The sequence below is a fragment of the Oryx dammah genome, unplaced genomic scaffold (assembly GCF_014754425.2).
Source record: "Oryx dammah isolate SB20612 unplaced genomic scaffold, SCBI_Odam_1.1 HiC_scaffold_19, whole genome shotgun sequence".
Taxonomy (NCBI): domain Eukaryota; kingdom Metazoa; phylum Chordata; class Mammalia; order Artiodactyla; family Bovidae; genus Oryx; species Oryx dammah.
Window position 1 is genome coordinate 75,265,203 of NW_024070203.1, and position 12,308 is coordinate 75,277,510.

The 12,308-nt window shown below is 44.4% G+C and overlaps 1 non-coding gene across 1 annotated transcript; it reads right to left on the bottom strand.

The window, feature by feature from the left end:
* Positions 1–3,646: 3,646 nt before the first annotated feature.
* Positions 3,647–3,718, bottom strand: TRNAC-GCA. The gene has a single exon. It is a non-coding gene; the product is annotated as a tRNA-Cys (tRNA).
* Positions 3,719–12,308: the final 8,590 nt, after the last annotated feature.

The window sequence follows — 12,308 nt, forward strand, 5'->3', positions numbered from 1 at the left end:
CTCATTGGAAAAGACCCTGATGCTGGGAAGGATTGAAGGCAGGAGGAGAAGGGCACGACAGAGGATGAGATGGTTGAATAGCATTACCAACTCAATGGACATGAGTTGAGCAAACTCCGGGAGATGGTGAAGGACAGGGAAGCCTGGTGTGCCACAGTCCACGGGGTCACAAAGAGTCGGACATGACTGAGCAACTGAACAACAGAATCACCTGAAGGGCTTGGTAAAACTGATTTCTGGGCCCTACCATATGGGTTTCTAATAAAGTTCCCAGGTGGTTCTGATGCTGCTGGTCTAGGGGCTACACTTTAAGAACCACTGTCTTTGGGGATAGTAGAGCAACAAGATCAAAAGGGATCTCAGTTCCCAAGGGGCCTTATGAAATAGTGTCACTTATATGGCTTTTGACCACTCATTTTTAGACTCTTACATGAGGAAGAAGGAAGCTCTCCTGTTTGGGTCTTATTTTGAGTCTCCATGGTACAGAAGCCTATACCCCTAAAATGCACCCTGTATTCCCTCCTTTATGATTCAACTTATGTATTTTCAAACCACTGATTTGCTTTACATTTCTCAAATCTTGCCTTTTGCCTAGCACAGCTTAACTCATCCAGGATCTCCAGACAGATGATGAGGCCTGGGATATCATGAGAAAATGGCGGAACTTCAGGCAAACTGGGAATTGGACAGGACCGTCTTTTATTCCTCAGGCCACGGTAAGATATTTTCAAATTCTAAGTGCTGCAAGGGAGCAACAGTGAATATCTTGTCAGGGTAGATACCCAAAAAGGCAGATAACCAGCAGCCTGGGAGTTACACGCCAGGCATATAATTGCCCCATGGGTGATCTACTATAATATTTCCATTTTGCTAATGAGAAGACAGAGACAAAGAAATAAGGAAACTGTTTGTGGCAGACCCCGAGGGTGCCCTGCTCAGACTCCCTCCAAGGGAGGACTTGCTGCCCTGCTGTCTGCAGACAACTGCCTCCTTCAGGGTCTGCTCCAGCCACAGAGACCCACATCACCTGAGCTCATGCCTGGCCTGGCCTCTGATGCCGGGGTGGGGTGGAGGTAAAGGCCTGGCTGTTTCACCCTGACCCACCACAACCTGGACTGGCCAATATCCTCACTCCGGAGCTCCCTGTCAGGCTGGCCAAGACTTTCAGGGGCCGGTCTTATTTTCCTCCTCTGCCCAACCCTGTTTCCTTCTTCTTTCTCCCAAACCTTGATTTCTAATAACCATTCTCCTGAGTGCATCTCAGCATCTGCCTCCAGAGAACCCCACCAGCAATGCTGCTTGGAATCACAGAGCTAGTGACTGGTGAGGCTGGACTTCGAACATAGCCATCTCCACACAATCACAGTTTCACAGCAGTTTGCCAAAGCGACTCATGGGATAGACTCAAGTTCCTTAGGGTGACATTCAAACTGTGTAACTTGATTCCAGTCTTCTTTGCTCACCATACTTGCCACATGGCCCACTACGGGCCCTATTCCATTAGCATACCAAGAGTTCACTCAAGAGGCGTTTTGACTGGAAGGCCCTCCTTCCTCCCACCGAGGATCTTCCAAATCTAGCTCAGACATCATCTGTGAGGTCTTTCTGATACCCCTAGAGAGTAAATAACATCACAGGGTAATGACAGAAGCCCAGTCCATCATGCCTAGTTCGAATTCCAGCTCCATGACATAGCTGTGTGACTTAGAATTTTGTAACTCCAACTCCTATCTATAATACAGGGCTAATAGAAATAAATTCACTGGCTGTCTATTAAATAAGATCTGTAAGTCACCTAGGCCCTGCTCCTCAACCTTTAGCGGGCAGAGATATGTCCTGAACATCTTGTTAAAATGCAGATTCTGAATCAGTGGGTCTGGATTAGGGCCTAGGATTATGCATTCCTAACAAGGACCCAGGAGATGTAGTCTCTGGTGGTCCGTGGACCACACTTGGAGTAAGAAGACCCTAGCTCAGAACCTGGCACTCGTAGTCAGTCAGTGATATTTGCTTTGCCCCACCCCCAGTTCCACTCCTTCCTCTTGGCACTGATAACATTTTGTTCCCATCACTTGCATAATGTTCACCACACAGAATTTAGTTAGTTGTTATATTTGTGTCTCCTGCCAGACTCTGAGCAAATTGAGGATAGAAATTGTATTACCTTTCTCTCAGTATCACCAGGACCCAGTGTAGGGCCAGGTCTATAAAAAGGAATCAATACGTATTTGATGAACTAAGCCTATAAAATGAAATAAAAATATCAATTCTGCCTGTCTCAACAAGTTATTGTAGCATGCAAATGTGATAATTTGGGAGAACGTGGAAACGTATCGTGTGGTAGAAATACAGAGCGTTACTATCCATTCAGTTTTCCCCTCTGCATCAGCTCAGATTTTTGCAGCTGATGCGTGTTTCCTTGCGGCAGTTACTCAGACTCTGATGATTATAAAACTCAGACTCATCTAGGGTTTAAAAATAAATTCTTTTTGGGATAATAACTGTGGCACTATCTGCCTATGATAAGAAACTAATTATGATGATGTAAATAAGAAGGGTGTATCTTTCAATCAATCAATCAGTCAAGAAGCAGGCACTGAGTACCTGTCCCCAGGTGGCTCTAGACTTTCTTATCTACTTCCTTCAAATGAGTGAGTGATCCCAGCCTTATCATCTCCTGCCTGTTTGAAGGTAGGAGGATTCACGCAGGGTTGGCAGGCTTAGAAGCAGGGTAGATGTGACAGCGGGGTAGAAACACTTGAGACCAGGGAGAAAACACACATGTCCTCTTGCGGGAAGGGGTGGGGACCCAAGTGGCTATTCCTGGTGACACTGCATGCCAGGTGGTCCCAGGAGTTTGGAGAGAGTGGGCTTCAAAACTAGCCACCTGGATTCCATTCCTGGAAAAAAGGCTACCACTGGAGGCTCCTGCAGTGATTCACCTGAAATACGTTAGGTGTGTTTTCTTTTTGTGTCGCAAAAGATGATGACAGGCAGGCCGCCACCAAGGTCTCTGCTTCTTGGTGGTAGTGATAATAGGTGGTGGCTCAGGGCGGTGAGACGAGTCATTGAGAAGACCCTGCCACAACCTTAGGGACCTCTGGGCAAGTATAAGATTCTGACTGGGGGGAATGGGGTGGAGGGAGTACGGGAAGGTTAATGTGGAGGCAAAAATTCCAAAATGTAGCAACCTGGAGACCATTAGTAAGGCAGAGCTGAGGTGGCAGTTTCGTGCAGATCAAGAATGACATGGCATTGAAGTCTCTCAGTCGTGTCAGACTCTTTGCGACCCCATGGACTATAGCCCACCAGGCTCCTCCATCCATGGGATTCTCCAGGCAAGAGTACTGGAGTCGGTAGCCATTTCCTTCTCCAGGAGATCTTCCCGACCCAGGGATCGAAGCTGGGTCTCCCACATTGTAGGCAGACACTTTACCATCTGAGCCACCAGGGAAGAGAGCCTACAAACCAATAAAATAATATTTTAAATAATTTTGATTATAATTAAGTAAAGTGAAGTGAAGTCACTCAGTTGTGTCCAACTCTTTGCGGCCCTGTGGACTGTAGCCCACTCAGGTTCCTCTGTCCATGGGATTCTCCAGGCAAGAATACTGGAGTGGGCTGCCATTTCCTTCTCCAGGGGATCTTCCCAACCCAGGGATCGAACCTGGGTCTCCTGCATTGCAGGCAGACGCTTTATCCTCTGAGCCACCAGGGAAGCCTATAATTAAGTAAAGTTCATGGCAAATTTTTTTTTTAAAACAAAATACAAGACATGTATTAAGAATGTTCAAAATTAATTAAATGCATATGTGTATATCATTCAGAAAAATGTGAATTCTGGTTATACTTGGGCGATTTTAATTTCTGTGTTTATTTTTTCCAATTAATATGTGTTATTTTATTACCTACCTTTTTAGCCATCTTTTTGGTATTTTCAGACACTGCGTCTGCCTGCAATGTGGGAGACCTGGGTTCGATCCCTGGGTCGGGAAGATCCCCTGGAGAAGGAAATGGCAACCCACTCCAGTATTCTTGCATAGAGAATCCCATGGATGGAGGAGCTTGGTGGGGTACAGTCCACCGGTCGCAAAGAGTCGGATACGACTGAGCGATTTCACTTCACTTTCCTCATAGTATCCTTCCCCTTTCTTATCACTAAATTCCTGCATGCCTCTCTCATCAGCTTGATCTCCAGACAACTTCAGGAGACAGTGATTGTTATAGAACAACCAGGTCAGTCCAGGAACCTCTTCCTCCTTCTGGTGCTAATTCTCAGAACACTCAGTGTTCCAAAAGGGAGGTTCCATCCTTGTCCCACCTTTCCCTGTCACCCCACATGGGACATGCTCATGCAGTAGGAGAGAGGTTTGGGCAGAGTGTGCTGTGAGGGTCTCTGAATGCTGATCCAAAGGCTTTGCACGCTTGGGGCTGTGGAGCACAGAGACCACGTAACACCTGGTTCCTCTCCCGGTAACTGGGCTCATGGAGCCTGAGTGCCTGGAAAGGCCTGCCTTCGAGGAGTTACCTGACTGCTCAGCATTTGATGAGTCAGCTATGGCCTCCATACAGAAGTGAAGTCGCTCAGTCGTGTCCGACTCTTTGAGGCCCCATGGACTGTAGCCTACCAGGCTTCTCAGACCATGGGATTTTCCAGGCAAGAGTACTGGAGTGGGTTCCCATTTCCTTCTCCAGGGGATCTTCCCAACCCAGGGATCGAACCCCGGTCTCCCGCATTGTAGGCAGACGCTTTACCCTCTGAGCCACTAGGGAAGCCATACAGAGGGATACTGTAAATGTATTCGATTTGATAAGGTACGTACACCCGGCTGTGGCTGGTCCTGTAGACCCCTTTTTCTAGATGCAACCACTGTGACTATTTGATAGATACTTAATTCACAGGATTTAGATAAGATAGGGTAAGTAGGTTAAGAAACTCGGGGACTACAGATATTTTCTCTAGGCCTTCCCACATAATGAATATCACGTTATAGGACCCAAAATCAGGAGATTGCTGATTTTTTTTTTCTTCTTCAAACGTATTTTATTGAAGTATAGTCGATTTACAATGTTGTGATAGTTTCCAGTGTACAGCAAAATGATTCAGTTATACATATATATTCTTTTTCATATTCTTTTCCATTATGGATTATTGAAAAAAGTGAAAAGTGTTAGTCACTCATCGTGTCTGACTCTTTGTGACCCCATGGACTGTAGTCTGCCAAGCTCCTCTGTCCACGGAATTCTCCAGGCAAGAATACTGGAGTGGGTTGCCATTCCCTTTTCCAGGGGAATCTTCCCAAACAAGGGATGGAACCTGGGTCTCCTGCATTGCAGGCAGATTCTTTACCATCTGAGCCAACATTCTTTTCCATTATGTTTTATCACAGGATATTGAATCTAGTTCCCTGTGCTCTACAGTAGGACCTTGTTGCTTATCCATCCTGTATATAACAGTCTGCATCTGCTGTTTGCTGATTTTTAATTCAAATACTTACCAGGCTGTCTCCTGACTCCTCAATGCCTCTGTGCTGTTTACTGTAGTTGGACAGATTTCCAGACAAACTAGAAAATCTGGAATCTAGGATAGCCTCCACAGCAAGGCAGATAACATGTGTATGGTGACTTCCAAGATGAAAAGATTTGCTATCCTCCAATACCACCCACTGGGTTTCCCTGGTGGCTCAGTGGTAAAGAATCCACCTGTCAATGCAGGAGACCTGGTTTCAATCCCTGGGTCAGAAAGATCCCCTGGAGAAGGAAGTGGCAACCCACTCCAATGTTCTTGCCTGGAAAATACCATGGACAGAGAAGCCTAGCAGACTGCAGTCCATAGGGTTGCAATAGCTTTGGAAATGACTGAGCGACTGAATGAAAACAATACCACCCCCTGGGCCCTCTGAGACAGACAGCACAGTGGCCTCTCCTCTGCTCTAAGGCAACACAGTACAACATGGAGTTACACAGAGAACGTGTGCTAGGCAGGCCTGGATTCAGAGCCCATGTCTGTGCTGTGTGAACTGTGTGACCCAGACCATGGTGCTTAACTTCCCTGAGGCTTTTCCCTCTAGTGTAAAATCAAAATAATATCTACCCCTTAGGGCTGTTGTGAGGATGAAATGAAATCATATGTGCAAATGGGCTCTCACCAAGGAGGCATGCCCCAGTTTGTTAAACAACTTTATGATCCACTGAAAATCCAGAGATGACCTCCCCCAAGAGCAACTTACATGACTGGCCCCATCTGACTCTAGGTAGCATCAGTGTCTGCTGGTCTCCAAGGATGAGTCTCCATCTTCCTGTTTGGATTAGTAACATTTTCAGACCTACCTTCATTATTTTCACCCCACTTAATCCCTCACCCACTAGATTCTATGAAACTAACCGTGGCATGTTCCTGCCTCTATTCCCCACATGATTTCACAGCACTGCCATCCACTCCGACACCCAAACCAGAGCCTGGGTATTCTCTTAGACTCCTGTCTCCCAGATCCTTCCTTTTCATGCTGTATGTCCAAATACTAAATCCTGATGGTGTTTGTTTCTGCAATGTTTCAGTTCCACTGTAAGAATTCAGAACCAAGTTTCTTCTGGGCTATGACCCCCTAACTGTCTCTGGATTAGCTGCTTCTTAAAATTATATTCTAGACTTTGTATTCATATTCTCCTGGAAAGGAGTGATAAATCCAAAATTTCCCTGTTGTCTTCTCACTTAAAAAACTCAAATGACTCTTTCTTACCCATGAGACGTGAGGCTCTCCTTGATTTAACCCCTGTCTATTTTTCCAGCCACCTCGCAACTCAACTTCCTATTGCTCGTTCCCTTTTCTGTGGCTTAGGTTATGCTGAGAATTCCCTGCCCACCTCTCTTTACCCACCAACTCTCACTAAACCTTTAAGATACAACTCAGATGTTTTCATGTCCAAGAACCCTCCTCTGAATGCTCAGGTGGCTTGCAGCTCCCTGTCATTTATCCTATGACCATGTCCTGGGGAGTAACTGGAGAGACTAGCACCCACCCTCTTAAGGTTTTCCCTTGACGGGGGTCTGGTACTCAACCTGGCAGATTCAGATACGGAAATCTGGTACTCAACCTTTGCAGATTTCATCAGCAAATTGATTGAAAATAAATCCCTCTCTTAATGGCAGACTCAAATTACTTAACTTCTTGAAAAATGTATAAAGACAGAATATAAAAAATTAATTATAAGAAGTATAACTTTCCTAAGGATGGTAAGACTGGAATGTGAGAGACCAGTGCCTTCTTTCCCTACAGAGAGACTTGCCTGTAGAGATGAATGAGAATCAGAACAACGGAAGCTAGATGAATCAAACACAAATGGAATCAGGCTAAAAAAATCTGATGCCTCTATCTCCACATCAGGAAAAGCCTCCTTGCCAATGGGACCGTAATGTTAGAAGTCTGTTAAGTAATGTTTCCTTTTCCCTGGCCAAAGCCTGGATCGTCACTGCCAATGCTTGTCTCTGTCATTCTGGGTTTACTTCCCCTGCCCCCTGCTCTCAGCGCTTCTCTCTCTCAGGAATCCTTTAGGGAAGTTATTGAAGAGGCGCTTGGCTAAGGCCATCCTTTTGACTTTTGCTTTGATCACTTAAGTGTGGATTTTGTAGTTTAAGAACTCAACCTTGGGACTTCCCCGGTGGTCCAGTGGTTAAGACTCCATGGTCCTCATGCAGGGGGGCATGGGTTCAGTCCCTGGTCAGGGAACTAAGATCCCACATGCCACATGGTATAGCAAAAAAAAAAAAAAGGCAAAAATAAATTACATTAAAAAAAAAAAAAAAGAGCTCAAACTTATTTCCAGGTACTTGATGGAGGCCTCTCTGTAGCAGCCAGATAGAAACTAGAAACTTTAACATTTAACCCTCATTGTCAGAAACAGGGGCCAGGGCCTTGCAGGGGAGGCAGCATGAGGGGGTGAGGGGAATAGAGAGAGGTGTAAGGATTGATTCCCCTCTGCCACTTCATCTAAAAGCAACAGCCTTCTTTTTTAAAAAAAAAAAAAAAATTTGTTTATTTATTTGGCTACACCCTGTCTTGGACTTCTCTTGTAGCTTAGTTAGTAAAGAATCTGCCTGCAATGCAGGAGATCAGGGTTCGATTCCTGGGTCAGGAAGATCCCCTGGAGAAGGAAATGGCAACCCACTCCAGTATTCTTGATTGGAGAATCCCATGGACAGAGGAGCCTGGCAGGCTACAGTCCATGGGGTCACAAGAGTCAGACACGACTTAGGGACTAAACCACCACCACCACCACCACACCCTGTCTTAGCTGGGGCGTTCAAGATCTTTGTTGCAGCATTCAAACACTTAGTTGCAACTAAGTGTAGGATCCAGTTCCCTGACCAGGGACTGAACCTAGGTCCCCTGTATTGAGAATAAGAAGTCTTAGCCACTGGACTATCAGGGAAGTCCCAGCAATGGCCTTTTAAACAATGCTTTAGAGTGAGAAGTTTTTAGAGAAAGTGATTGAAACTCAGTGGTCAGACCTTGGAACCTACAGAGAAGAAAGCCAAAGGCAGCATGGCTTTGTGTGCGTTCATACCTCCAGCGCCATCCCACCACCTGCCTCGTGCGGTGGTTCTCAAGTGGAGTCCCAGAACCAGAAGCAAGAGAATCAGCTGGGAGTCTGTTAGAAATGCAGATTTTCCTGACCTCTCAGAAACCCTGGGAGTGCGACCCGGTAATCTGTGTCAACAGGCCATCAGGGTAAGGGTGATAAGCAGCAAAATTGGAGAGCTACGAACCCATGGCCCACACACCCCACCCACATCCAGGCAGACCTATTTCCTGGATGGATTCCCCCTTCGCGTTTAGAAGTGGCTTTACCTGGGCCAGCCTCAGGGTTCTTGTTTGATGTATCTGTCTTCTCTGGGTCTACACACTCACGGGGTTTACTACATGGCTAATGGGCTAAAACGAATTACATAAACTGAACTATACATAGTGAGATAATAAGTTCATTTATTTCTTAGGGCTCTACAATTTGGCAATATCCAAGATCACCTCTCTTTCATAGCGTTTCTTTCTCTTTTCCCCAAAGGCTCCCTTTCCCCTTCCCCACTCCTTGAATAATATACAGAGCTCTCTAAGGTCCTATGGTGCATAGTCTGTTCTTTCTCCTCTAAACTCAGTCCCTCAGAAACATTCACGCTGCTTTAATTATCACGCTGTGGGGTAACTTCCACCAGAAGGTCCCAGGGTATCATATTCAACATGGCCACCACATGCTCGCTGGCGCTAACTTTCCTTCTTGCCTATCCTGCCCCTGGTTGTCTGACCTGGTCTCACTGTTCTCTCTTGCTGTGGTTCCAGCTCTTACTGACATCCCTGAATCTCTCCTGCATCTTTTGTATCCGTTCATTGCTGTCAACACCACAGTGGCTAACATCTTAATTCCTGGACAACTGTGATTGGCACCCAGCTGCTCTCTGCCTCACATCTCTCCTAGCTCTGGCCTAATGACAGCTCATCACTGTCAGATCAAGTTTCATCAAATACCACTATGATCCTGACAGGAGGGGCACACTGCAGAACAAACTCATGACTATCACACACCCCTGTTCTTGCACCATTTCTGTCACCAGGGAATTCTCACAGGCTTCTCCCATAGACTCCATCCACTCACCTTGTCCACCTCCTTCACCTCTCCTTCCAAGTTAGGCTCCTCTCTCTCCCATTTACTCTAATTTTTCTCCCCTTCCCTCTGGATCTCAAAGTTTATTCTTCATCATGTCAAGCTAGCTCTTCCTACCATCCCCTCAGAACTACCTTTTAACAATTAAAATAGCCTAAGAAATTGCTTTGCTAAATCCAGCTCATTAACTGAAGACAGTTCTTTCTCCTAAAGGAGGTTCTGTTGACTGCTTTTAACCTTAAGAGTTTTTCTCCCCACTAAAGAGATAGAGAAGGAGACGGCTGAAGAAGTTCAGACTACGGTGGGCTATCAAGGTGACCAGGCCTAGCCCAGGCCTGTAGGCAGAGTTTAGGGCCTTCAGAGGCTTCCTAAGTGTGCTGGAATACTGAAGGAAAGGAACCAGCCTTGAGGATGCTGGGAAGGAAGTGTGGTACTGGAATCTGGCTGACTATACTTTCACAGAGAAAGCTGACCCTCTTAATTTGGATGCCAAGAAAAAGGCCAACAACTAAAGACCCAGAGGCCAAGAGACACTCTTCCCAAAGAGAAACCTCCTAGCTAAGAAGGTAAACCCAAACATTTCTTGGGAAGGTGTTCCTGGATTTGTTTCAGATAACATAATTGTTTTCTTACTGAAAATGCATCTCTTAATCCTGGGAAGGTTTAGCATTAAACAGAGATAGTGAAGGAAATCAAACCTCATGGTGTTGTAGCTTTCTATTAAAGAAATCTCTGTATTTTAAATGCTTCTAATTTTTTATTTTTACTTTTTGGCCACACTGTGCAAATTATAGGATCTTAGTTCCCCATCCAGGGATTGAACCTGAGCCCCAGCAGTGAAAGCTGAATCCTAAACACTGGGCCACCATGGAATTCCCTGTTTGATGTTTTAAATACTTCTAATTTTTAATAGATTCATTAAAAGGTCTGGTGCTGAAGCTGAATCTCCAATACTTTGGCCACCTAATGTGAAGAGCCAACTCATTGGAAAAGACCCTAATGCTGAGAAAGATTGCAGGCAGGAGGGGAAGGGGGCGATGGAGGATGAGATGGTAGGATGGCATCACTGACTCCAATGGACATGAGTTTATAAACTCTCCAATAAACTCCAGGAGATAGTGAAGGACAGGGAAGCCTGACATGCTGCAGTTCACAGGGTTGCAAAGAGTCAGACATGACTTAGTGACTAAACAACAACAACAGTGTTTAATAAAGTATCTGAAAATTAACCTTGCAATGCTGATTTAAAGTACATAACTGATTAATTAGTTTCAAATTTTGATATTAAGTTAAAAATCTTTGAAAAACTTATACACCATATTGAAATTTTTAAGAGAATTTGTTGTTTAGTTGCTAAGTTGTATCCAGCTCTTTGCTGACACCATGGACTGTAGCCTGCCAGGCTCCCCTATCCATGGAATTTCCCAAGCAAGAATACCACTTACCATATTTTTTGTTTGATTTATTAGTTTTATGAGAATTACTTAAGTATTTTGGAAGCTGTGTTAATCAGAAAATTGATGTGTTTAAAAAAATAAACAAATTATTAAATGAACAAATGCAGTTTAAAACGATTAACCAAGTAGATCAGACATCAGTTTATTAGATTTATAAATAGAATAATAAATAGGTATACTTAATGTAAAGCTGAAGCACAAATTTGGAATTTAAAAGTAATGAATTTTTAAAATCCAAAGTAACTTCTTAATAAATGTTTCAGGGTGAAAAGTTTAATGTGTTTTTTAAATCCTTTCTATTTTTTTTATGCTACCATAGAGAAAGTTCATAAGGAAATATACAAATTTATAAATGTAGATTCTTCTGAATAGTGAATTGCTGAGAAAGGAGCATCTGAGGCTATGTGAGTAGGCAGTGAGTGTGTAGTTTGAGAAAGAGAGACAGAGATTGATAAAAATGACACAGTATAAACTTTGATGTCTCATCTTCTTTCCAGACTTGGTTCTCTGTTGCCTTCAACTAAATATCCTGCACCATCTTCAACTATGCATTTTAAAAACTTAGCTCATGCTTTTTTATACCCAGCTCTCTACTCCTGGCCTCAGCTAAAGCCTTCCCTGTAGAAATCACCCATTATTGCACCACAGTCAGTCCAGGTCAATAGACTGGAAACCGTGTAGCCGGTTTGCATTCTATTCTGTCCTCCTTCACTCTAAATTCATCACCTAGTCCTGATGGGCCTTTCTTTGCAAGGCCCACTTTCCTTTCCATTTTCTCAGTCATCACCACAGTCTATGACCATGTGACCCTACACCAAGATTACTGCCCCAGCCTTGGTCAGGCTCCCCTGCTGCAATTCATTCTACACACAGCTGCCAGAAGAGCCATCAAACTTTGTTTTCATCCCTAATGTTTATTTGCATGAGCTTTTACCAACTCCCCGGTGTCTGTCAAATAAAATCTAAGCTCCCCTTGACATCTAAGGTCTTCTGTCATCCAGGAGTATTCGTCAACTGAGCATTCTCAGCTTTCATTATTTCTTCATGGAGCCCCCTCTCTTTTTGTCAAGCTAATTTGCTGGCATGCTTTCTACACAACACTGTGCCTTAAAGCACCATGTAAATGTATGTTTTTCAGAAATGATGCATGGTAAGCATGTGACCAATAAATGTTAACATAATGACCAATACATG